The sequence below is a fragment of the Rhipicephalus sanguineus genome, chromosome 4 (genome assembly GCF_013339695.2).
Source record: "Rhipicephalus sanguineus isolate Rsan-2018 chromosome 4, BIME_Rsan_1.4, whole genome shotgun sequence".
Taxonomy (NCBI): domain Eukaryota; kingdom Metazoa; phylum Arthropoda; class Arachnida; order Ixodida; family Ixodidae; genus Rhipicephalus; species Rhipicephalus sanguineus.
The window spans coordinates 127,490,441-127,518,210 of record NC_051179.1 but is presented as its reverse complement, the minus strand read 5'-3'; the positions used below and the strand labels follow the sequence as shown (position 1 = coordinate 127,518,210).

General features: G+C 48.5%; 1 protein-coding gene across 1 annotated transcript in view; it reads right to left on the bottom strand.

The window, feature by feature from the left end:
• The window catches only part of LOC125756219 (gastrula zinc finger protein XlCGF57.1-like), a 64,523-nt gene that overhangs the window by 8,894 nt on the left and 27,859 nt on the right, over window positions 1-27,770 (bottom strand). Inside the window, exons 2-3 of the mRNA XM_049415143.1 lie at window positions 4,890-4,967; window positions 4,594-4,810 (exon numbers count right to left, since the gene is read on the bottom strand). The gene's annotated coding sequence lies outside the window, so the exon portion shown is untranslated. The remainder of the gene's footprint in view (window positions 1-4,593; window positions 4,811-4,889; window positions 4,968-27,770) is intronic.

The following is a 27,770-nucleotide window of genomic DNA, read 5'->3' as shown; positions in this document are numbered from 1 at the left end:
GCACGCGTTGTACTGAAAGAAGGCATCACCAGTGCAGAACTCTCAGAAAAACCAGCAGACATCTTTTTTCCACAGACAAATGTTGCCACGCAAAGAACCCATGTCAGGGATGATGCCCGAGCGGGAGAAGACTTCAGAGCAACCTTTTATGGTCACCGACATCGAAGACGCCTTAAGTAGAATGAACACATGTGGTGCGCCAGGCGCTGACGGAATACCAGGCGCTACGGGAGCGCCTGGTATAGCGTCGACAGTAGCGAGGACTTGCCGCCAGGAAACGTGGCAAGCCAACCGAAATACAAAGTTGTGGCGCTCATTTTTTGTGTTTAGTGTGTAGTGCTCCACACACCAGCCAAGGCGCAGGTCATCTATGGCTGCGACAGCACCTAGGAAACTGTCATGGATGAATGCGACCTACGCCACTTATTCTGCGAAGGCCACAGATGAGCAAACAACCCCACCACATGGTTCAAATTCATTCACTGTTCAATTCTTTTTGTCTGCCTTCCCTTGAATGTGAGCTGTCTTCCCTTACGATGTAAAGAAGGAACGCCGACTGTTTATTCACAAAAAACACTTCTACAGCCAGCATAGAAGAGAGGAACCTTCATCTGTGCTGTCTGCTCACCTTCCTCCACTGCATTCACCCCTAATAGTCACAGCTATGCTGAATGTTCAAAGGGTCCTCTTCGAATACAGGAGGCGCAAGATACGGTTCCCAGTGCCTGTAGCAGCTCACCAGTTTTTGTGACGGAGAGTTATCCTGTGCTAGAGCTCGTTAGTGTGAATGTTCGAGTAGCAGTGATTTAGGATAAGAAAGACACATATTTCTGTAACCCATAAGGGAGCACGGCTCAGCGTCGTTGTCGAAAGAGAAGACAGGAGTGACAGAAGCTAGAGAAAAGAAGAATTAACCTTCTCGATAAATGAGTACCCATAACACCGAGCTGATGGGCACTTTCTCTGCTCATTAGAAAAACGGCGGCGCCGGGAATAGAACCCAAAACTTTCGATAAGCTCGCCTCTTTATACTGCTTTCTCAACTACTCCTGTTCCCTCGCACGAGGTGGTGTCATTCTCGCTTGCGAGTGGCCGAACTAAGCATCTTTCCTAACTTTAAATTGACACTAAAGGCAAATTACAGCTCGGTACACGGTAGTGCACATCGGTAGCGCATAGCAAGAACCTCACCACAGGATGCAAAATCACTCTTCTGGAGGAGATCAACCTTATAGGGAAAATGGACATTTTTCAGTGGATTGACGTCATTCAGTTTTCACGAATATTCGAAAACCGAACAATTCACCGAACTGGTTCAGTGCTTTGAGAGCGGTTTCTGTCACGTCATTACTCTACAAGCTTATAAAAAGCACGACCAATAGAAGGTTAGTATGGTGGTTAGAGACGGCCTTCTACCAAACACCCAACACGGATTCAGACTTGTTCTTTCCAATCAAGATATGTTTCGCCTAATCGAGAACGTGGGCACCTCGCTTTTATGCCGTCGTATAGTCGTTGGAGTATAGACGTCCAAACAACCGCAGAAAGCCCTCCTCTTGTATGAATTACGCAAGCTGCACAAGAAACTGACATCAAAGGCAAGATGTACAACTTTCATGCTGCGTTTCTGGAATGCAAAACGTTTCAGGTTCTAGTCGGCAACGAGCGCAGCACAACTGGCTTAGTCTTTCGCAGGGAGCCGTAATCTCCCCTACGCTATACAATCTTGCCCTAGCCGCTCTTCCTCCAAGACTGGAAAAAATCGAACGCATTGGGCATGCTATTTATGCTGACCACGTGACGCTCTGCTGCTAAAGGTTCTCTGAGAAAGCAAGAGGAGGCTATGCAAATGGTACTAGTTGCATCGATGACTTCACTAGGGAGATTGGGCTCACACTGGCCCCAGGAAAGACCCGACTTTCTTGACATCCATGGCGGCAAAAGGTAAAAGGCAATCGATGAAGAAAAAGCCAGCATCCGTCTCTCCATCAGACAGGCACCCATCCTCAGCAAGCATGTGATCCGCGTACAAACCTCATTATTATGTACCCACTTTAATCATACTAACGGTTAAAACGTAGTCTTGACCAATCCCCGACCCAGTCTCATAGAGACTGATGCATTCGCCCACCGCCTAATCAGTAGTGGTTCATCCTATGCCTTTACTCTTATTACTGTTTATGCTTTTTTTTTTGCTATCTATACCCAACCCCTCTACAATGTATTTTTACCTTCAGGGTACTATAAATAAATAAATAAATAAATACAGGTCAGTGCGTATACACTCACAGGGTACCGTGATAACTTTTTGTACCATAAAGTTTACTGCGCCGCTGAATTTGCCGACGCCAAAATATGTTGCAAAATGTCTTTCGCTTTTCTGTAAAAGTGCAGAGATCGGTCGATCAACGATTCCAACTTCCACGCGATTGCGGCGATGCCTTTGTGGGTAAGAATCCGGAAAGAACGAAGGCAAGATGGCGGCTGCCGACGAACGCGTCAGTACGACTTATGGCCGACAACACTATCACCTGCAGCTACCTGCTTGGGCAGAAACATGGCGTAGCGCTACCTTAAAGGGACTGACAACTGGCCAGAACGTGGGATTAGATCCTGGTATAAATGAAAAGACCGTAAAATATAGTGACCGATTCCAGCATCATTTTCGCGTTGCGAGTAGGATTTATATTCTTAAATCGTGTGTAAAAGTACCAATACCGGTGTGTCACGCAGCCTAGCGGAAGAGCCTTGAAGCTGGATTATGAAGTTGATCACTTTTCTGTACGTAGTCTGATGCTGTTATGGGTGCCATATTTAGTCATCAAAGTTAGCGTATGTGTATTATTATCCTGCCCCACTGAATTCTGTGCTGCTTACGAGGTAAAAGGAGCTGCACGATGAGAAGCAGCGCTGCCTTCGCGGCAGCCAGTGGACCATGTCGAGCCGCGGAGCATGCAGTACGCGATGTGCACGCATGCACAGTAATTCACCGCGCTCGAAGACGAAGTGCTCTCGCGCTCACTGTTTGCAGCATATGTTGTCTCGTGTGTATGACTTCATATTCGCCGCAGATGGAAAAATTCCGATTACAAATGTTTCGCGGCGTTTTCCATGGTACCATTCTGTGATCAGGTACTCTGACCGGTGAGCTTTCCGCTGCGCTGAATAGGCACCATGAAAATTGGTTGTCGGTCCCTTGAAGGCTGCTGCGCGCCTTTCATAGGCGACAGCCTGACCACGCTGAGCCGCTGATCGCTGCCACCTCGTTGTGCGGGACCGTGCTCAAGCGCACTCCGCTTTGCAGAAACAAAAGCAGCTTGCTGCAGCTGAGTTCAGCGTCGTGGGCGCCGAGAAGCCTCGCTGCACCGACACCAGGGAGCTTTAGAATAGCGTACACAAAGCTTTGCGTTAGCGTTTAGGGCATTTTAGTCTGTCTGGCACACCGCTATACGCAAAATGCTTCTTTGATGCACTCTAACGTCGCTATTTCTTTAGCTGATGACTAGCGCCATCTACAGCACCTCAAGCAGGCCTCATTCTCAACAAGTGCAAGCCTACACATTGTTTGCTTTTCATGCTGCCACGTGCCGACCGCTTTCTTCGCGCAAATGCGTGCTTTCTGTGAAAGATGTCATGGAGCGGAAGAAGTGCACGTGACATGCCGACCGTTTTCTCCGGACAAACGCATGCTTTGTATGAAAGATGTCATGCAGAGGAAGAATTGCAATGTCGGTGTGCACGTGAAATGTTTCAAAGGCTTACCACACCTGCACATAGCACCCCTAATGCCCAGTGCCCTATATGTATAGGACGCCTTAAAAAACAGCGTTGCGTTTACCTGGCAGTAAATAAAAAACTTGTGCTTTCTTTTGAGGTACAAGTACACTTTTTGTGAAAAAAGAAATATTTATTTTGTGATTTTTTCTGGGTTTGGGCATATATGGGTTAATCTGCCGAGAGCGGCTGAGCCCCTAATTAAAGATGGAGAGGAGGCCCTGACCACCCCCTCATTTTAAGCCCTGACCCCGGTGGCCTAGAAACCTCAGACGTTGACGTCTACAGCCCCTGTAACACTCGGGCAGACATCAGAACCCTCATCTGGGACTGCTCGTTGAACTCTGACCCAAGACAATGCCTCTATAACCCTGAATGGCAACTGTCTTCCTTTCAGCACCGCATACAACACGGACGCAGCATCGCCGCGACCGCCAACAAGCTGTGACGGCCGCTGCACGTGTACCTGAATGACCCCGAAGCCCCAGCCACTAGCACCAGTCTTCTTCTCAGGCGTGACAGCCAGAGCAGCCACTCGCAAGAAGCACATTAATTATTGTTCCTCCCCAGTTCACTGAGCCTCCCCCCCCCTTTTTTTGCTCCCCTATCCCAACCCGGATCATTCAGTGCAGCCCTCCAAGAGCAAAAACATAAATAAAGACGTGTTAACAACAACCCCTAACCACAGCATTTTGTAGAACAAAGCAAGATGGAATCATAAAGTGAGCTGGCAGCCTAATTTGGTACAACATTATTTTTTTGCTCATGCCGCAAAACACAGACTTGTTTTTTTATCTCACGGCAAATGCGGAGACATACCTGAAGCTTGAGGCTCTGTTTGCGTAGCACTTGTTGATAGAATTTTCTTTTCCTCTGCTTGTGATGCTTCGTGGTGGGTTAGTAGCCGCACTTGAACAGATTTGTCGGTGACGTGGCCCGGCTCACACGCTGGTTCTGATGACGTTTCTAAAGCTTCTCCCAAGTCACAAGCCCAACTCGGTGCTGCCTGATGTACTGGCTCTGCTGCGATGTCATCCTGGAATAAATCGGCCTGTGTTGTTGCGAGTGATAACGCTAAAAATGATTACAGAGAAAAGTAATGAAAGCCCTCTTACATTATCTCTTCTGGTACAAAGACTTGATTTTGGCGTGTGCCCGATGGTTCCGTCTCCCGAGAGCAGCCGTCCAACAACCTGCCACAGTGCATAAAAAAATGGGTTACTGACACGTACGCAACAAAACGGGTATATGTATCGCACAAAACAAATACTTTTCAGACGTATTTAAAAGGATATAGTGAAACCACTTATACTATTGCATAATCGTCTGGTCTAACATTTATCTGACGCTGTTCTCAGCTTTGTCTTTTTCTAATTGCCATCAATGTTGCTCAGACAAGTCAAACCTATTGTATACTTAAAGTGTAAGAAAAAAATCACAGCATATCCACGAAGCGAATGATGATGAGTGGGGCGAAGCTCCGGAGGAAATCATCGGTAAAACTGTGAAACTCTTCCGTGAAATTCACCCCAGTATATCAAAGAAAGAGTGTGAAACACCCGTGTATATATTAAAACATCAAACTTTTATTGCACTGTTGGTATCTACATATCTTGCGCTCGTCTTATTTGAGTGTTGTTTCCGTAGAGCCTCGACTCGGGCCTCCCGCCTACCATGATGGAGTTGAGGATCCATATTATGGGGTATGGGGGCAACCTTGTAGGTTGCTTGGAGGTTTGATGGAACAGGTTGTTGTTTAGCGATATCTCGAAGGGGGCCCATATGCCCAAGGCGCCGCAGTAGGTCCCTGCCGGTAGAAGTCTGCGCGAGCCGGGAGAGTTGGGTGGCCAGTTGTGCTTCCCGTAACTCTTCAAATGTGTTGTGAACGCCAAGACTTAAAAGTTTGTTGGTAGAGGTTCCTAGAGGGAGCTTAAGGGCTGCCTTGTACGCTCGTCGTAACCTAGCGTCTATCTGGTCTACCTCCACTTTAGTGAGACGCTGATAAGGAAGGCTGTAGGTCACTCTGCTGACGACGAGGCTGCGGACAAGTTTTAGTGCATCCTCCTCTCGCATACCGTGGCGACGGGTGGTCACTCGCGCTATCATACGAGAGACCTGTAGAGCGATGGTGCAAAGGGTGCTGAGAATGTGGCTGCTCTGACGGTTCGACTGTATCCACATGCCCAGGATGCGTACAATAGCTTTTTCCGGTATTTCTTGCCCGGCCAGCATAATGCGTAGCCGATGGCTGGGATCTTGGGGGTTGGGTTTATTTTTCTTCGAATGCCAGATGCGGAGAAGCTCAGACTTCTCTGTGGAGCAGGCGAGGCCACAATTACACACGTAATCCTCTGCGCAGGTAGCCGCTTGTTGCAGATGAGTCTCTTTTTCTCTGAGGTAACCCTGTGTGGCCCATAGCGTAATATCATCCGCATAGAGCGCATGGTGGACTCCCTCAATTTGTTGGAGTTTCCACGCGAGGCCTATCATTGCTACATTAAAAAGCACCAAGGAAATTACAGACCCCTGCGGGGTTCCCTTGTTAGAAACAGACAGTGTGGCAGATAGAAGTGTGCCCAGCCTTATCGTCACAGTGCAATTTGTAAGGAAAGTCTGGACGTATTCATAGGATCGGTGGCCGCAATTGAGGGCATCGAGTGAGTCTAGTATAGCTCGATGACTGACATTGCCAAAAGCGCCTTTAATGTCCAGGGCCAGGAGGATGTGAGCTCCATGCTGGGGCACTCTCTCGAGGACTTCCTCTTTAATTTGAAGGAGCACATTTTGAGTTGATAAGCGAGCCCGGAAGCCAAACATGGTATTAAGAAGGAGTGAGTGGTCTTCTAGGTAGTTCTGGAGACTGGTCGTAATCACTCATAAATTTTGCCAAGGCAGGAGGTCAGAGAGATGGGTCGAAGGTTCTCGATCTGAAGTGCTTTGCCTGGTTTTGGAATCAAAATTATCTTGGCGTGTTTCGATTCGGGTGGGACTGTACCCTGCTCCCAGTGTGCCTTGAGGAAGGTCGTGGGATCATACACAGCTGCATCGCTGAGATTCCATATGAGGCTATAGTGGACATCATCGGCACCGGAGGCTGTATTACGAGTGCTGCTGCGGATTGCGGCATAGACCTCGTCAAACGTTATTGGGCTGTCCAGGTATTGGTTTGGCTCCCCTTGATACAAGCCCTGATAGGGAGGAGGATTAGTGGTGCCAAAGCATTTCCGTCGGACCTGCTCCAAGAGTTGATCTTCAGTACCTGGGTAGGTGTGGACTAGTCGTGTTATTGCTTTAGTTGTTTCATTTTTTGTTTTTGTGGGGTCGATAAGAGACTTTAAGATATTCCAAGTGCGGGCCGTCGCCAGTGACTTTTGAAGGCTGTCCCTGAATTGAGCCCAATTAAGGCAGGTTGGCTGCATCGCATATAGTTCCGCCTGAGTTGTTGGGGCTGCAATTCTAAGCTTTAATTTGCGATTGTGCTTCTGGGATTTACACCTCTTGATGAGGCTGCTATGTGCTTCCCAGAGGTGGAGTAGATCGCCGTCAACTTCCGGGTTCTTTAATGTTCTGGCTATGTTCTTGGTGCATTTGTCCCTCAGTTTTGTTAATTGAGCAGTCCAATCACCAAGATCTGAAAGATGATCGAGAGCCAACGTGCTTCTTTACGGAAAGCATCCCAGTCAGTGATCTTTGTTTGCCCAATGGGGTGGCTTTTGGCGCACTCCGTGAGTTGGGTTCGGACGATGCAATGGTCACTGCCCAAAGTCTCTTGCATATTTTCCCATGTGTACGTTGCGTTGCCCTGAACTAGGGTAAGGTCAGGACTGGTGTCTTGGCATACACTGTTGCCAAGTCGTGTGGGTGCAGCTGGATCGTTAAGCAAGACAAGTTGAAAGTTGTCTATAGCTGTGTCTAAATGTCTCCCCTTGGCATCTCTTTTGCGGTAGCCCCACCGATGATGGTTTGCGTTAAAGTCACCTAGTATGACGATTTCTTTGCCTTGTGCGATATGGCATGCTCCACAAATGAGTTTCCATAGATCCGCGTCCAATTGCCGAGGCGGGCTATAAACATTGAGCACGATTAAGCTGTTCTTGTTCATCTTCTGCTTTTTTACTTGCAGGATCAGCTCAATAATTACATGGTCAACATTAGTGTCATGTAAGGTGTCGTGGCCAATGACCGTTATGGCCTTCTTGACTAGGACGGCCACCTTCCCATCCTCCGGACCCACAAAGATATCGTATCCGGCTAGTTCTGGGAGTGTCCCTGTCTCCTGAAGTGCGATGATATCCGGCGGCACCAGTTGCTTCTGAATAAATTGTTGTAAAAGGCCCCGTTTACGACGGTAGCCGCGGCAGTTCCATTGCCAAATTTCTAAGGATTTTTGAAATGGAGAAGGTGCGCTGCCCATACTATTTCTGAGAGGTGGAGTGAGTGATTTGGGGAGCCACCGTTAAGACACCGGGGTCTAAGAGTGGTTGTGTAGCGGCACGTGTGGTGCCAGTGGTGGCTCGCTTTTTCCGCGCGATGCTGCTCTGTTCGCTGATTCGTGCGTCAATTCGATTTTCATTGGTGTTGAGACGAGCAGTTAGTTGTGTGGTCTGGTGCAAGAGGGTTTGGTTAAGCTGCTGCGTAAGTTGGTGCGTAATCTGCTGTGTTAGATCACTCATCATTCTCTGAAGTGTTGTAAGGGAGACCGGAGGGTCGTTGGAGGATTGCGGGCCTACGGGGGCAGGGTAGTTCATGGAGGTTGGGGCGGCGTGTGAGGTGTGAATCCCAGTGATGAGGGCTCTTAACTCTGCCAGTTCCCCAGCATGTGTGGCTTGTAGGGTTTGTAATTCGCGTTTTAGTGCCAGATTTTCACGTGCTAGGCTGTCAAACAAGTGCTGGTGGGGTTGGTTTAGTGAGTGCGGAGCCGCAGGAGCCGAACCTTCTGCCAGCCAGCTCACCTTAGTGCCATCCCCCGCGGGGCGTGCGTTAGGATTTTTCATCTTGGTGCCTTTGGCACTATGTGGTTGCTGCTGCTGCTGTTGCTCGGTGTCCTGGTGGTTCCGGGGGCTGCCCTGGGTTTGGTGGTGCTCCAAGTCCGCCGGGGGAAGGGGCGGGAAGGATCTGGACCTGGATCTGGATCAAGACCCAGATCTGGACCCGCTGCGTGACACGTCTCTCTCCGAGCTGAACCATCGAGGGCGGCGTTGTGGCTTATGACCGCTTTCACTGTACGTTGCCGGGGCTTTGGTCTGTTGGGGTGGTGGATGTTGGCGAATCGTCTTCAGCCATTGTCGACACTCCTCAGCGCCTGTGAGGTGTCCTTCCCCACATATCTGGCACTGAGGGGCACAGGGATGGTCTGTCGGTGGGTTGAGAAGACCACAGTTGCGGCACACAGGAGCTTTTGGGTTAGGGCACACGTCTGATCTGTGCCCCTGTTGCAGACAAAGACCTTGCAGACTTGTCGGGTACCTTTGTAAGGATGTCACGCCACTTCACCCCCGTAGTAGAGCACGTATCGGGGGATCATGCTGCCGTTGAAGGTGACGACTGCAGTGTTAGTGTCTCCTAGCATTCGGGCACTATGCACCTTGATGCCCTGCGTGCGTACCCGGAGGTTTGCTAAGAACTGTTCTGGTGGTGTTCCTGGATCCATGCCGTGCATAACACCACACAAGGTGCCTTCCGGGGCAGCCACATGTGTTAACTCGTAGTTTTTGCCACCCAGGGTCAGGGTGTTCACTCGGCGAAGTACCTGCGCTGTCTCTTCGTGCGGTGTGCTTACGATGATAATGTTGGATCCGGGTCGAATCCGGACAATGAAGTCGTTGCCCATGCAGTGAGGGTGGGGTGTACAGGCTGCCACTATGGCATGAGAGATTTGATGCATGGAGTATTCTTTGATGGCAAGGCCTTCCTTCGGTCGTAGCACAATTTTAAGGTCGCTTCGAGGCAGCTAACGCGACGCTGTGGAGACTGTTGCTGTCGGAGACACCACCACCGCCACCGCGGCAGACGAGTTAACGGAGTGATGCCCTGTTGAAGCGTTCCTGGTGGCGTTCGGGGCCGCAGCTTGCCCGGCCTGCTCCTGCATTGCTGCCCGTTCGCATTCGCATCTGTTTTGCTTCTGTCGGGAGCGATGAGACAATGCCAATTTCCAGTTTGGATCCTGGTCATCAGCGGTTGGGATTCGTTCGACATTGCCATGTCTTCGTTGTTCTCCTTGTGGTAGAACCTGTGGTCGCCCTTGGCATTCGTGAGATACAGGTTATTTATATTCGTCCACCTGGTGAGTGCAACGTGAACCAATTTTTGTGGGTGTGTTTTATTGTACTCATACACAACGGAAGAGTATGTTGCACCCTGAGATTTATGTACTGTAATGGCACTAGCTTGAACGAGCGGGAACTGTTTTCTCTAGCAAGTGACGCCGGTCTTGCGGTCCAGAGTGAGCATTGTGATTCTAGGTTCGATGGGGACCCAGGACGGCTCTACGTGGTGACCGCTTCGCATGGCTTTTTTGAGCATTTGCTTAGTTCGCAGACAAGCAAGACTGCCCGTGGTAGCCGCCTCGTAAAAGTGCAACCACAAGTGTCTTGGCATTGCCAACGCTTTTCTCGCACACCTTGAGAATGCCAACCGCCCCGTTGACGAGACCGTCAGTGCCGTCAATGTTCGTGGTTATCATGTACAGTTTTCCAATAACTACTAGGATCTCCCTGGGGAGGTTAGCAAACTCGGTGTGGGACATTTTCTCCACTTTCGCAATTGCCTTCCTCAGACCATCTGGATTTGCGTACCCAATATAAGTGTCTTCAGCTTGCAACGCTACAACGTCCTCTCCTTCTTGGTGGGCAATGAAGGTATTGAATTTAGTCACTTCTTGATTAGAGTAGAAAATCCTTAGGGCTGCCGAGGCACACACCAACGCTTCCTGGGCAGTGATGAATCGGCTCTCGAGTAGGAGGACCTCGTCTTCGTCGAGCGCCTTTCTGTCTCCAATTTTGGTAAGGACAGCGGAGAAGGAGGTGTCCGATTGCCTGACTACCTGAACTAGGGGGAAGTAGTCCAGGTAGTGCCATTTTATGGTGGAGCCAAAGAGTTCACCGACATCTCTGCACCTCTTGCAGACCTCGTTAGCATAAACCAGTGGTAGTTGACGTAAGTTGCCGCACATGATGATATCGAAGCCTCCAAAGGGCTCGTCGAGCCTCTGAGTTATCTGCTTTAAGCGCACATCGATGGCACTGAGGTTGTCGGATGACAGCATGCTCACTTCATGAACGATTACACATTTGACGTTACGGAAGGCAACTCGAAACGTGTTGAGTTTGCTGTCACCCAACCCCATGTCCTTCTTACTGTGGGTAAGCTTGAACGCAGAGTGTACGGTGGTGCCTCCGACCGCAACTGCCACCTTCCCCGTGCTGGCGCAAATGATGTACGAGTTGTACGGTCGTGCGTTTCCGTTGTATCGGTTGTACATGTCCATGATGAGCTTGAGAACGAACGTTTTGCCACACCCTGCAGGTCCTGTGAGGAAGACCCGCAGAGCGGGTGAACCGGCGGTAGTTTGCCTGGCACAATCTCTCTTATCAACTCGTACTGTTCTGCGTTGGTCATTTGCATCATTTTGGAGTATTCGTCCCTGTCCATGATATCTTGCCTTTTACGCACAGTGGGACAGGGACTATTGTCTTTTATGACACGAATCAACTCGTCGCTAGGCAGGAGGTCGGCGTCTTCTTCGGTGACGGCGGCGATGGAATGCGCGGCGGCATCTTTTTCTCGTAGTCTGTACTCTTCAATCAACTGAGCCACGATGTCGTCATCGTTGCCGATCTTGTATTGGCGAGGTTTGGTAACGATCAGGTCCTTGTTGGCCTCGAACGTCTCAAGGTATTTGTTATGATCGAGAACGTTGACAGCTTCGTTCCTGAACAGTACGTAAAGGAGGACTTGCTCTCTCATGTAATCCTCCGGTTGATCTCCGGCACTGTACTGGCGGTAGCGGATGATGACGGGGTGCTCGCGAAGACCGTATCCGCATTTGTACTTGCTTGCAAAGTCGGCAAGGCAAACGTCTTCCATTCCAAATGTCTGCCCTCGTACCTCTGGACGATGCTGAGCTTCCAGACGTCGGTGGACGAGGCGGCAATCTTTGCCAATTCCTCGTTGGTCCTGCGTATGCGCACTCGTTCCTCTGGGTAGCATGTGGGTATGTAGACGACCTCATGGCTCTTTTCCGACATTTCCTGACCCAAGAGGAACCAGGCCACCTCTTGCACCGACATTTCGACCGCCTTGAGCATGGTCACTCCCAGAGAGCGTACGATGGCAGAGTATTCCATTTCTGGCTTTTCTTCTAAAATTTGCATTACGGCCTTGTGTAGGTTGGACATGCTGCGATCCGCCATGTTGACGTAATCGACGACATATGTGGCACAGGCGTAGTGGTCTAGGATCACCTGAAAATCCATGTTGGAATCTAGGACCTTGGCGATCCAGGGGTTGAAGGGATTGACAAATTTTTCCGGGGTGCGACGATGTAGAACACAGGGACGTGTAAATCCGGCTCCAGAATGTCCATGTATTCTGCATACGTCGAAGGTTGCAAAAAACTCTTCCAACGAGACGAACGATCCCCTCTCCAAAGCGTCGTGCATCTCTTCGTACCGTTGCTTGAGTTTCTGACTATGTTCCTTCTCGGCCTCGTCCTCGGTCGGAGGAAAGGGGACTACAATCCTAGTGTCATTACTGGGCATGAACGGTGTCCCAAAACGGCATTTGGTGCGTCCCCGCTTATAGCAAGTGAGGGTGTGATCGAGCAGCTGGGTCCTGGGTCTCTTAAGAAGGTCTGTGTCGAACGCGAGCAACACTTCGACCATGTCCAACGTGTGCGGCATGTCGCCCGACACTTCCTCTTGCGGAGCGTTATCGAGCTACAGAATGGTGTGAATGTGCGCGCTACCACGCTGTTGGAATTCGACGCGCTTGAAGAAGTCTATCACAACGTACGGCTTCAACGGGGAGCATCTCTTATCTTTGAGTATGTTGAGAATCACATTGAAGATTCGATGGGTGTAAATTGCACACGCAACTGGGTCGTTGTTGACCAGTTCGACGTGTTGCATGGAATTCAATTCTTCCATGGCTCGTGCCACCCCTTCGGGACCCACTCGCAAGCGCTCCAAAGTTTCGATGAGTGTCCGAGTGCAGTTCTGCAGCAGAGAGCGTGAGAAATGCGTGAGGCTTACCCAACTGGCTAATCATGGTGAAGAGTTCCTTTCGTCGATCTTGCCAGTATTGTACGGTGTTTGATATGCCTCTCATGAAGCCAACATCTCAGTTGAGGACTTCATCCATGAAATCTGCACTCTCAAGTTGCTGCCGCGTAATCGTACTGGTGATTGCATTGGTCCTGAACGTCATGGTCTTGCTGGCAACGTTGTGGCGCATGACCTTCATGGCCATGTACAGGACGTGATCGGGGCACACTCCATGACGGTCTGTACGACGAATCTCGCTACTCGCCTTTGTGAAGGGGGTTGGTCTGGGTCCGGTGATTCTACAAGGTACACCGAGGTATATTTGAGGAAACGACAACTCTTCGGCATACTTGTCAAAGAGCAAAGAGATGGGAGTCTGCCCTTCACCAGGTGCCACGTGGAGACTGTGTGTACCTTCAATTAGGCCTAATTCAGCCGCCGTCGCCTTTGCTGCCGCCGCAGTGTCACTGCCGCTGTTGTCGCAGTTAGTGATGATGCAGGCTCTGTCGTCAAAGATCATGGTATGCGCCATTGTATTGAGAGCAATCGCAGCCTGCATCGGATCTTCCAGGTCGGTAACCTCCGGCGCCGGCTCGATCTCGTCGTCGTCCACGTCACCGTCGTCTTCCATGTTCGCAAGGCGGCTCCAATCAATTTTGATTTTGAGGTACTTGTATAACGGAGAATGCTCGAGGTGTTTGAGCCACTCGTGGACGTTACGTTTCTTAACGAGACCTTTCTTATACGACGGTTTGCATACGAGCCGGCGCTTGAGATGAACGTCGATGGCCACGTCGTCCGGAACGTTCCGAGGTAGGCACCGAACCGTGTTGGGGATGTTTATCGGAACATTAACAACTTGCCCCTTGATGCCGTACTGTCCGCTCCCGTGCATCAACCGCCTTATGCTCATGAACGGCAAACGAGGAGCGATCAGTCGTTCTTCCACGGAGTTCAGAGAAGGCAAGTGATCCGGTTTCGGTGGATATCTGTAACCGTAGGAGACGCTCATTAGTGGCACCTCTCCCGCCACTAGCGAATCCTTGCAGCTAGAGCAAATATTGTACTCACCGCCGCCGGCGGGAAACTCGTGCTGAAGCACAGCAATGGCGTTACCCCGAGCCTGGTCGTTCTTGATTCCGGACACCGTTACGGGATTATTGGAGAACCATAATCTGTCGCACACACTGCAACTGTGTCCGCACATACCGTCTAGAAAGTCTCGCTTAAACCGGGCATCGGCACCTTCGGGCTGAGCTTGCCTGATGCGTTTTGCAGACACTTCACGAGCTCTCGCTGCATTGGGGTCTGCCTGCCGATACGCACGTTTTCTCGCCGCTTCCCGATCCCTGACGTTTTGGAGATCCTCTTCGCGCCGCTGCTGTGCCGCTTCAGCCTCTCGTTCTCGAACGGCTGGATCTTCGCGATGCTGCCGGGCCACTTCGGTCTCTCGGTTCTAGCACAGCGGGGTTTTCCCGGTGCCGCCGGGCAGCCTGACGACACGCTTCGGCCTCTCTTTCACGTACGGCCGGATCTTCGCGGCGTCGACGTGCAGCCTGACGACACACTTCGACCTCTCGTTCTTGCACGGCCAAATTCTGTCTGCGAGCGCACGCTGCCGCCGCCTTGCGCACTCATTGCTCCACAGCCTTGTCTGCCTCCATCCAGCGACTCCGAGCGAAAGAGAAAGCGCGCCAAGAGCGAGTGCCTTTTATGATCGCAGGCATCCAATGACATGCGCCATTCGCGTTATAAGAGCGCCACCGGTCATCTTTAAACAGCAACTCAATACATGAAACGCCATCTAGTGAGCAATTTATTAAACTAGAGCTGGCACATACATACTACAGAGGAGGGAACGACCCACATCCTAAGTAGCTCCGCCCCTAAAAAAGAGTATTTGGGGAGTATACTTCAGCCACACAACTATAACGTCATCTACCTCGCGTACTTTCCTTGCGTTGTCACCGTGGTCCCGGAACTTCCCAGTCACCGGCTTGCATGATATCAGCGTCACGTAGCATTCTTGATAGCAAAGTGGCAAGAGCCGGGTTTACAAGAAAAGAAACATGAGCAAGCCTGATGAGGATTATAGTTTTGGGGCAGAAATAATCCCCACATGCTCGATTTTTTCTTAGTGTAATTATGCAGTTTGATTTGGGGCACATGATAGAATAACATCGGATACCGAAAGATGTTTATGTGAATCAACTTCATTGAAATAAAAGATAAACTTGAATACTGCAAATCGGCCTCTGCACAGCTGGAAATTATTGAAATAATTGTAGTGAAGAGGGGGAAGAGGACACGCTTGCGCGTCTGCTGCTGTGCAAGTCAATGAAATGCTGCCTTGTGGCGTCGTTTGCCCTTCTGACAGTCCTTGGGCGTCTCCTGTGGTATTAGTACGCAAGAAGAACGGGTTGATATGCCTCTGTGTCAATTACCGTCGGCTAAATGAGATTAAGGACGTCTACCCGCAAACCAGATTTCCTACACATCCTCCTCACATGCCCCACCTTCCCTCATCCCCCATCACCGGCTGTGGCGGTGTCTTACTGGGAGTCCATCATGACCAGCACTTCTGCTTTCGATCAGCGCCGGATCATCTCCTGCGCGATGAAGAGGATTGCGCTTCAGGGACTTTCCTTCGCTTTGTAAGGGTGCCCCCTCACATTGAGGGAGCACCCACGTGCCATGTAGGGGGCTTGGCCCCCACGTTCACACACTGGCAATAAATGTTTCTACCACCACCACCCGCTGCCTCGCGTAGATAATGCATTTGACTACTTGGAAGGCATGGAGAACTTCTCATCGCTCTGGCAACTGGCTAGTGCCGATGGCTTAGAGGGGTCATGAACCACTCCTCGCGCTGGGCGTGAAAAAACACCGTGGAATGAGTCAGACCCTTCCCAGGAATATATAGCCGAAAGAATTTTTCGAAAAGCTAAAGTAGGACCGGAGATATAGCGATCGCTACATTTACCTGACGCATTCCCTCTCAACTCGCTTCATTCCAGAGCAGAGAGCAGCACTGTTCGAGGTGCCCCGCCCAGTGCATTACGTCAACTCGCTTCGATGTGTGGTTTCCTTTTGGCGGTGTCAACGGCTGCTGCTGGCAACTAACAGTTCAAGTCGGCTGCTTCTCGTTGTGTGGCACATTCTGGCGCAGCGTATCGCGTCTGGGGTCTAAGCGCTGACGCGATCTATTGGCATTCATACTGTCATTACTTCGCTTATGTCGCATCGATGTCATTACTTTGCTTCGTGACTTCGCTTATGTCGTTTTTCCATCAAATCAAAATTAAACTAAAATGAAAAGCCAGCAAGTCCTCAATGTGGCCAATTGGCACAGAATATACACTCAGTATACGCTTTTAGATAACCAACTGGCCAAGGCGGCCTGCCTCAACGCACGGAATAAAATCGTATGCCGAGAAAATGCGACGCAAAAGAAAAAAAAATGCGATTCTTTTTAAGTGGGCGCTGTGAACGGGAAGAAACGAGATAAAATGCCCTTCGACCTTCAGACGGCTGCAGCCCGCCTGCTCGTTGGCAAGAGCGAGGAAATCAGACAATCGGACGCGGAAGAATACAAGCGAGATTTGAGAAAGCGTCGCGACGTATGCGCACGCAAAGGAAATAAAAAGCAGAAAAACGTCAGGCCTGTGCGGAAAGCGCAGCACAGTCACAACGAAAGCTGGAAGAGTGGCATTTCTAGAGCCCGTGATAAACTCTCTTGTGGCTACTAATACAAGTACACTAGCAACATACCCACTACGCCACAAATCATAATTTTTGTGACGTTCGGAAGCACTCACCACGTCATTATTCGTCATTCTGCAGAGAAGCGAGGTACCATCTGTAAGGCATTATGTGCACTTTGTTGATGCGACGTTCATGACTATGAAGAATTATGGCCGAGCCCTTTGTAATGGGTTGGAAGCTTTAAACGACCCACCAGTTACGTAATTCGCATTGTGTGACGCCCAATCGTCATTTAACTCTCCCACCACACTTTATAACATACGTTAACGTGAGAAAGAGAGAGAGAGAGAGCAGGAATTAACCTTACTGCCCTGAGGAAATGGATCATGGGAGCCTTATGAGCTTCCTTGGCAACCAATAGAAGTGCACTTGCGAGGAACCCACTACGCTATATATAATCATAATTTTTGTGAAGTACGGAAGCAGCCACTATGCAATTTTTCGTCATTCTGCAAAGAACCGTTGTGCTTGCTAAGCACCTATATGGCATTATGTGCACTTTGTTGTTGCTGTGGCTGATGACGATGAAGAATTATGGCAGAGGCCTTTGTAATGGTTTGGAAGCATTCAACAACCCACTCGTTGCGCAATTTGCATTGTGTGCCGCCTGGTTACAGAATTCGCGTTGTGCGACGCCTGGTTGTTATTTCACTCTTCTACCACACTACATTAAATATGTTAATGTGGTTCCTTCCAGGAATGAAGTGTGTATAGGGTCTCTTTGCAAAGCAGTTTCAAGCACCGGCATGGATCTGAGGTAGAATACTGGGCTCCCACGCAGAGGGCCCAGGTTCGAACTTTGTTCCATCCCAGGTATTTTTTCTTATTTAGTTTTTTTTCTTATTTCGCGCGATAGTGGTTATGGCCACCGGCGATGGCGGCGGACAACTTTGGCACCAAAAACGGCCCTTGTTGTGATCTCGTAACAGCTTTTGCTGTAATAAAAAAGGAAACACGAGAGGAGAGTCATTTTAGGCTGGCCCCAGCAGCGTGCGGGATGCCCAAGCAAAGCTGTAATGGGATTACCTTCACCTTGTGGACGCCGCTTCTGAACTGCGCAGCTGTGTCGAGCGCATGCGCGTGTTTTGTGCCTGCTCTCGCCGCTGGATGTGAAATGCATGGTGTGACGACAGTGCAATATGCCTTACTGCGGGTGCAATATGGTGTGACGATGAACGGCAACTCAAGCGAACATGCTACTGTGTATATTACCAAGCAGATGATGGGCACGCTGCGTTCACGGTACCAACGGGAACACAATTTTACGTAATACTACTTATGTTTTCTCTGTTCGCGTGTCCTTATCGTCATTCGGGCAGTTGTAGGTGATCGTGAAACGTGCGTGCATTCTCCGTCATAACGGACAAGTATAAGCATAACAACTGTAACTATGACTGTAACGTACATGCAGTGCGCCTTCGCGTGCCACTCGGCTGTGTTTATATCTAGGGAAACTTTCCTGAATGAAGCTTAGTTGCGAGTAACGCCTGTGCTGTGCAACTGTGTTCCTTCTTTGTCCTATTCGGATTCGCGCTACTTTCCTTCCTTGCGATAAAAGAAACGAAGCAGAGTGCTTTCAAGGAGTATACACTAAAGCAAAAAAAGAAAAAAGCCACTATTATCACGCTGTCATGTGATGAAATGTGCATTGAGGCCAAATTTGTTTTCTGTTTATGCTGTTTTCATGCTTGATTTGCTTGTCCTGATCCTCCGTCTCGATGTCAATTTGTGCGCGTTGACATGTGGCATAATTGTCACATAATTATGACCATATGATAAAACATAGTTATAGCCATATGATGCGACAGACATGTGTTAAGTGACAGTGTGTGTTGTGAAGAACAAGCATTTTAGGGTATTGTCGCTTCATTAGCCACATATCAGCACTGGAACTTGTCAGGGTTACATATGCATATTCATAGCCTTTAGGAGATGTATTAGTTGTGCAAGGCTATTTTAATCACATTAATATAAGTCAGTTGAACCTGTTGAACCACGTTGTTGAATCACCTTGTTTCTTCCCTCTCGTTATTTTGTTTTGCATCATGTTGCCATAGTGTTTATGATCTGTACACAGTATTCTCACTGTTGATGCTATTTCTGACAAGGTAAAAGCGCTGGTATTGTGTCCAGGTCTTCTGTTGTCTTCATTACAAGTAAGCTGTTAATTTTTGCCATGAATCAAGACGAAGTCACCCAGTCTTCAGTCCTAAACAGAGCAGCTGTGGTTCAAAGTGTTTAAAAAATGAACCTAACATTCACGCCCATTTACACTATAATGCTAACTTGACTGACATCGAAACTTATCCGAATGGTGGTACACAGGACAAGAGTAACACTTCTGGTGTTGTTTCGCATTTCTTTACTTTCGTGTATTTTTTGCCCTGTGTAATTTAAAGGGACACTAAAGAGAAACAATGAATCCATTTAGATCGATAAATTGTGCTCTGAGAACTACAATGTAGTTAACTTCGCCATCATAGGTTTATTAATAGAGGAGAAAATCAAGTTCAAAGTCTCATTTAAATTTCGCACCGAAATATCCCCGCGTGCCGTCACGGATTTTAAAGTATTTATCGTATTTTGGCACCATTGGTTCAACAAAATTACCCCAAACTTGGTATGTTAAGTCTATGGCCCCCTCAGAGGACAATGCACTTCATTTTTACCACTTAGGAACTACGTAGTCCCTAGTAGGCACTGTCAAAACATGTGACGTCACGGCAAATGGTGCGGAAACTTCAAGGTGGCATCGCCACCCACATTTTGTTTTTGCACGTTTTATCGCTTACTAGGCGTCTTCTCACAGCAATCGTGGTGTTTTTGGTATCGTGAAAGAGTACTTTACTAATATGAGAAATATCGTTTTGCTCTTTAGTGTCCCTTTAAGTGAACAGTTCACGAGGAACTACTCAGCAGCCTCACAATTTTGCATTTGTTTCATGTTTTTTTAGAAAGTCTACAATAAGTCCAGTCAGGTGTGAGTCCTTGGCAAGAAATTCATTTTTATGGAGACAGAAAGCTTATTCAACTTCTTTTTTGTATCATTTTCAGGAAGACATTGCTGGCAAAGCAGCAAGAGTTGCTCGCCCACTGCTTATGTATGAGACAATGCATTGTGCGAACACTCCACTGTGCATCACTGTACACTATCTCGAACATTTCGTACATCTTACAGCATTTGGGCAAATACTGGGATTGATGCAAAGTGTTATGCATGATACTGCGTGAAACCTTTCCAGTAGAAAGTGCATTTGAAAATTTCGCATTGTTCAAAATGACACTTACTTGAACTGGCTTTATTCAGCAAACTTTATCCTAAAATGGGCAGTTGGGCGAGTTGATGTGTATTCAAAGTTGAAGAAAGTACGGGAAAAAAACCCACAACACAGAATAATGAGAATGAAAGGCACAACACAATGCGCTACTAGCAACTGAAGTTTGAAGCAAATCACAGGAAGATATACACACACAGTATGAAAAAACTACAAAATTAAAGAATCACGCAGTCGCAGAAAGAGTAAAAACATGTCTAAAAAAGCCAAACACATGTTAAACTTCAGTCACTAGTACCATGTCATCCTGTCCCTTTCATTGCTATGTGTGTTGTGGTTTTGTTTTCCCACTTTCTTTAGCTATGAACTTTAAGTCCTGACTGCTTTACAGCCTCTATATACGTGCGTGGTCAAATTTTATTCAACCTCATAGCATATCAGGTCCTAGGATCCAATGTGCCAAGCCAGCAGCCACTATTTATAGGAATTCTTTAATTTTAAGCATGTGATTGCCTAATTTCAAGTTGACCTTGCAGCCATAATGCTGGGCTTAATTTTCAATGTGGTAATTATGCATAAGCCATGAAGTGAGGAATTAAAGATGAACTTTAAGTTGCAGATGGCACTAGCTGGCATGGATATATTGTAAACATAGATGTACTAATTATGCATAATAGAAGTATTGGTACATTGCAGTCATGTGATAATACCAACAACTTCCCTAGCATAATTCCAGAAATTTATGTTAGTTTTCAGATATCTGTGAGCAAATATGTGCAGCAATATATGAAGGCAGCGTTGCCATTTTGTGGGCATTGCTGAATGCTTTTATAAATCGTGGTAAGTCAATCTAAAATTAATTTTAGACTTTTCTGGAGAAAACTCAAGTTTATGATCATGTGCGACATGTTTTGATGCCATAGTGCAAAGTAATGCAATAAAAAAACTAGAACATGCCTATCTGTACGGCTGGATATTTCTGAAAAGTAAAGCTAGCCTTATTGTACTAATTTAGTTGCCTTCATGTGTAGGCTGACACCAAGTTCCTTGTGCATCCCATTTCTTTGGATTGTGCTTAGATACTGGCACTGTGAAGTGCACATGTTAGTAGGCATTATGAGGAGGTTCTACACAGTACTTTCATGTTGCTTTACTGCTGTGAATTATGCAGAGTGCTTGGGCTGTACTATATATGTTATTCCAGGTGTTCAATATTGGGTGCATGTTCTGTGCACAATGATGGAAATATACATATGCTTACACTGACATGAGAACTGCTACTGTTTTGATTCCAATAAAATAGTGCAAACACTGTTTCTTGTACCAGTTGAAGCATGACTATTTGTCGTGCATGCAAATGGAAGAAATTAACTTCTGCATGCAATACAAATTGGTGAAACACTGCTAGCTCAATGTACCAGCTTGTGTTTTATCACCAAACAAGTAGAACAAATGATTTACACATTAGAACAAATTGTGGAAGAGAAATAGGTTACAGGCAGTTAGGCAACAAGTCATCAATGTGTTAAAATGTAGGTTAGGTGATATCTCATCAATCGTAGCATAATTGAAGGTGCCTGTTGTATAAGTGAACTTCAACATAATGTGCAGGTGGATGAAGGAGTGCACATATGACCGAATTTTTCCTGTTTTTTTGCCTATTTGGTGTAGCCTTCGTGTTTCTGCATTACGTATGTAAAATTCTGAAATGCAAACAAGCCAATCTGTCTACTGCTGTGAATATAGTATACGAGCAATTCAAACAAACCATTATTTTCTGAACAGCTGTTTCATTGAGGAGTAATACATATTTTTTTACAATTCTTACTGCATCATCTGTGCAAGGGGAGTGCAAAATACACATGGACGTTTACAAGGGAGAAGTACAAGCAAGTGCATTAACTTTTTTTATTTTGCAGGAGACATGTCACTGGTAAATTTGTGGACGTTGTGCTTGACCAAGGTTACTAGATTAGCTTGACATCGGGGCAATCTTTGGCATTCGCTTTAACACGGTGGCGTGATGCTTAACAATAACTGTTAATTAGTGAGACAGTAGGTAGTTTCCGAGTATAAAAGCAACTAAATACAAAATATGAGTTACAGAGAACCACTGTATGCCATGCTAAAGCGTGAATTGCATATAAGTGCTAATTGCGGAAATAGATTATTGTTCATCTGCTCAGAAGGCGCTGCTGCCTATGTGTGCAGCTCATGACACTAGGCGCGCTTTAAGTGCACTTAATGTAGGCACGTTACACTATTCTTGTAACTGTGGCGTCTGCGTGTGTAATTTTTATATGCTATGGAAGCAGCAGCCACGAGCGCGACGACAATAGAAGAGAATGAAGGACACGGACACATTCGCGGCTCGCGCTCAGTGGCCGTTGACAGTAAGTCGCAGCTGTGGAATGATAAAGACGTGTTTCTCAGTGCCTCGTCCTCGTCTCTGAGGGGTTCTGCGCGGCGGCTGGCCCAGACCCCTACAATGCAAATACAGGCGGTCTTAGAACAGCTCAGAACATGCTGCTGCAACTGGACTCGTGCAGCTCGCGGCAGAAATTACTAAAATTGCCTCACAGCATACACCCATGGAATGCACATACGTTCGGCCAACTGAAGATACCTTCGTCACGCTGGTATTCACGAATTTCGGGTGAGCGAAGCATTGTCGATATATGGAGAAGCACTCAAGAGGGCACACGTTTATCATTTGTATAATGGCACAAATGACGAACCCGGAGCCGAAGGTGTTCACTTCGGCCTGCATGACGCCCCACAAGTTATGTGGTGGCCTTAAAGCTTAAACACAGGCCGATGGTTGTTCTTTCAAGACGACTGGAAGCAAAAGTACTCTCAGTGAGTTGACAGTGGAAATCAGGTTGTGTTGTTTTGACCTTATTGCTGAATCCATCTTCGGGATCGATATCTTTGACGGGAAGTGTATTATCTAAAAATTAAATGATTGTGCGCATTCACTGTCAAAAGAATAATAATGTTAAACCCTCAGCTATAATCCAACCCATGGTTCACAAGGGGCCACTCTCCGGCCTGTTAATTAAGAACCTGCATCAACTCGATCTGTGCACGCACTGATCAAGTCAGCACGAGATCCGTGGCGTTAGAACTCAACGCCACACACAAGTTTTTAAAGATTTGAGGCCAGTTATGACATTCAAAACTTGCTGTGTACCGCCAGGTGGTGTTGCTGTAGCAACCACCTGCCAGGAGCGGAGCAGCCATGTTGAATGCAGCAGGCAGTGCTGGCTGCCACCTTTTGCGCAGCTGTCATAATAAACCAGTTGAAAAAACTTTCCAGCTCTCCGAGTTCATCGCCTCATGTTCCATCTAGCCACCGGTGCGAGCAGTACTCGGCAAAAATAATCGAAACAAACGAGGCACAAGAAGCTGCGATACCGAAAAGGCAGTGTGGCCAAACTTAGGTTACGCTTGAACGTGTGCGGGCACGCTGAGTTCAGCAGACGACAGTTGGCCTCTACCGGAAGCGAGTCATCTTTTTGAAAACTTGCAACAAAGTTTTTCCATATTTCAGCCTGTTTATTTAACTACAATAACTACTGTACACAGTGTCAACGGGAACAAGCGCATGTGATACAAACACCGCTCTTGATTTATGTCAGCTATTGACCAATAAGGTTGCTATATCTCTTGCGACACAGAAAACCAGATCCGTGATGTCAACTGACAGGCGCCCCGCCCACCGAAGAGAGTGAGAACCGGCCTCTGTTTGAAAAGAGGGCACCTGAGAAAACAGCAACTTCGCGCTCCGCTTGTAGCCTTTACGTGGCGCACACGACTGCAATATTTGCCTGAGCAGTTCATAGCATGTCAGCTTTCCGCAAGATGTGTTTTTTTAACAAGCCCAAGGGGTGCTTCATGATTCCTTTAAGTGGAAAGCATGTCTATGCCATCTTGATGAAATCGTCATGTTTTCATCAGGTTTTCTGATGCACCTCATTGGCTTGCATGAGGTACTGAGGTACTGACCTGCCTCACCTCAATCGGCCTCCAGCTGAACATCAAAGAGTGCCCTGTCGCTGCCCGCAACCTTACAATATCCGGACCCGTTGTATCGAAGGATGGCGCGCTTCCTGATACAGCCAAGCTTCGCGCAGTTGCTGCGTTTCCCCAGCCCACTAACCTTAAGGCGCTCCGCAACACTGTAGGCCTATATGCTCTTATTTCCGGCGCTTTGTGCGTCATTTTGCAACCATTATAGCACAATTGACGAATTTGCTTACTGCTAGCAACAGCATCACCGCTTGGTGAACCTCGTGCGATGAAGCCTTGAAGCAACTACGGTGCCTGCTTACTTCATCAGCTATCCTTCGACATCACAGTTACACAGCGCCCGCAGAGATCCATACGGACACTAGCTGCGTCGGACTTGGCAGTCTTCGCTCAACGGAAAGATGACTACGACGAGTACGTTATCCCATATGCTTGTTGGACTTTGAACAGGGTAGAAATGGACTATTCTGTGACAGAAAGGGAGTGCTTTGCCATCATTTGGACTCTTGGCAAATTTCATCCATGCCTTTATGGTCGTACTTTCGATGTTCTTACCGACCACGACACCCTCTGCTTGGTTTCTTCATTTAAAGATCCGCCAGGTCGCCTCGGCCAATGGGCGCTTTTCTTAGAAGAATATGCCATTCGCGTTGTCTACAGATCGAACAGGAAGCACTCTGACACCGATGCGCTTTCTCGATCGCCGATAACTTCCGATGTAGCTTCCATGCAGTGTTGTACAGAACAGTGTTCCAAGGAACGACGTTCCAGGAATTACTTCCTTTTGGTAGAAACGGAGGAACGCCATCGTTCCGTCACACCGGCGGAACTGTAAGGGTTACTCGATGCGTTTACGCAGGAACAGAAGAGGGAACAGCGTTCCTTCAGTAAACAGTGAACGGTAGTCAACAGACGCCTGCATGCAGCACATCATGCAGAGCAGGGCGGACGGGCGACCTCATGAGGAGCAAAAAACCGCTGACCTATCACGTGATTGCTGCATGCTGGGAGAGAGGCTCTTTATTGGAAAAACAGATCTTTGCCAGCATGTATGTAGCCATTTGCATGCTACTTACTTTGTTTTCACTTCAAGGCACCGGCCAGGGGCACTGCGAAACGCGCGGCACCGAGACCGACCACGTGCGAGAAGGATCGCTTATTATTATTTTTTTTTTTTTTCATTCGCTATGAGCCAGTCTGACAGCAACTTGACATTCGAGAATTACCGAAACCCGCCAGGAAAGGGCACGCTTTTTTCTTCTTTGGCGCTCAGCTGTTCATGGGTACTCATCTCAAAAGGTGGCCTTATAAGTTTCTGCAAAGGCCCCTGGGCGTACCTTAACCCACCACAGCCTTAGTAAAATAGTTGAGCATCCACCGCTGCTGTGGGAGGCAGACAATTGCTGCCGCCGGGTACCTACCGGCAAAATAGGTACAAGCACACTTCTGGCCAGCAGAACGAAGTACATAGTCGCTTGGGAGGGCACCCACCCTGTGGGAAATAGGCTGTATGGGACCGCCAATCCTAAAATAAGGTCATATCCTCTCTTTTTTCTAAGGGTGTTGGGTGTGTTAAGCTGTTTATTGGACAGCACTCAGCGACAATGAGCTATGGCGACAGTCAAGGCCAAAAGCACGGGCTCCGAGCGCGAGCGGCGTTTAGAAGAGGACGACCCACTAGGAGCCGCTGGAGAGCGCAACCGTTAAACAGTACCAATTACTTTGCCACAATTACCCCGGGTACGAAAAGGGGAGCCGTCCGGCGACCTAACAGCTCGTCACTATGAGTGGGTCATAGTAGGCCTTGAGGCGCTCCACGTTGACTATGTCGAGCCCTCGACGGCGCATGTCCGAAGATGGTTCGATGGGTTCGATCAGGTAGTTGACCGGGGATGTTCGCTCGACGACCCGGTAGGGGCCTTCGTATTTTGGCAGTAGTTTTGACGAGAGACCAGTTGCAGTGGTAGGGACCGAGAGCCATACGAGCGCTCCGGGGAGGACCGTGGACTCAGAAGTGGTGGTGCCACCGCGAAGGCTCTTCTGCCGCTCTTGTTCGTGCGTTGTAAAGGACTTTGCAAGCTCGCGACACTCTTCAGCAAGCCTGGCTGTGTCAGAAATTGGCGCTTAATCAGATGGATCCGGCTTGTAGGGTAGTATCGTGTCAATAGTGTGCGACGGGTGCCTTAGTACAACAGGAAGAAGGGTGAAAAACCAGTGGTGCTATTAGGGGCGGTATTATAGGCGTAGGTGACGAAGGGCAGAATGGCATCCCAATTTGTGTGATCGGCAGCGACGTACATTGAGAGCATATCGCCGAGCGTGCGGTTAAAGCGTTCGGTTAGGCCATTCGTCTGCGGGTGGTAAGCAGTAGTTTTGCGGTGAACAGCATGGCACTCTTTGAGAATGGCTTCGACGACCTCAGACAAGAAGACACGGCCTCGATCGCTGAGAAGCTCCTGGGGTGGACCGTGACGCAGCATGAATCGGTGTAGCAGGAAGGAGGCAACATCGCGCGCTGTAGCCGCTGGGAGAGCGGCGGTTTCGGCGTATTGCGTAAGGTGGTCAACAGCGACGATGGCCCAGCGGTTACCAGCCGATGTCAGAGGAAGTGGTCCGTACAAGTCGATGCCCACGCGCCCGAACGGACGGTTCGGGCAAGGTAATGGTTGTAGACCGGCGGGTGACACGTGCGTTGAAGGTTTTCGGCGTTGGCAATCGAGGCAGGAGCGAACGAACTTCTGCACGTAGCGGTACATCCCTCGCCAGAAGTATCGTTGTCGAATGCGGTGGTAAGTTTTGGATACCCCAGAGTGCGCGCATTGTGGATCAGAGTGGAAAGACTCGCATATTTCAGAACGCAGACTGCGGGGTATCACAAGTAGCCACTGGCGGCCGTCGGCGTTGTAGTTGCGTTGGTGCAGTAGGTCGTCACGAATGGTGAAATGGTGGGCTTGACGACGCAACGCGCGAGTGGTTGGTGTTGCCGACGGATCAGTGAGCAAGTCTATCAGCGAGGCGATCCATTTATCCTTGCATTGTTCGGTAGCGATGGTGTGAACGTCGATGGAAGAAACAACATAGGTACCGAGCAGGGGGCATTGTCGTCAGGCAAGGGGGAGCGCGAGAGGGCGTCGGCGTCAGCATGCTGGCGTCCGTTGCGGTACAGCACGCGAATATCGTAGTCCTGTAGGCGAAGTGCCCAGCGGGCGAGGCGGCCTGAGGGATCCTTCAATGACGACAGCCAGCATAGTGCATGATGATCGGTGACGACATCAAATGGGCGACCATACAGGTGTATGTTTGCTTAAGCACCCCATTCCACTTTTGCCATAAGGGTGCAGTTTTCATATTACACCCATGAAAACTTATGCACAAAGGGTGTTAGTCCGTGAAGTATGCCCATGATGAGGGTGTAATCCTGCTTGTTTTGCCCTTTCCGTGGAGTGTATGGGAGTGAGTTATAGACACCATAAACACCTATATGCGTGTAATATAGTTTACAGTGTAGCTTTCTTTTTCTGCGTACTTGGCCGGTTCTGCTCAAGTCCCCGTGACATTCTCGGCGCAGGGAAAGCGGGGCTCCCCAACAGATTGGCCGTTAGGGAGCCGAACTACAAGAGTCGAGGCGCCTGCGCGTGATTCTGCGAAATCTTCGAACTCC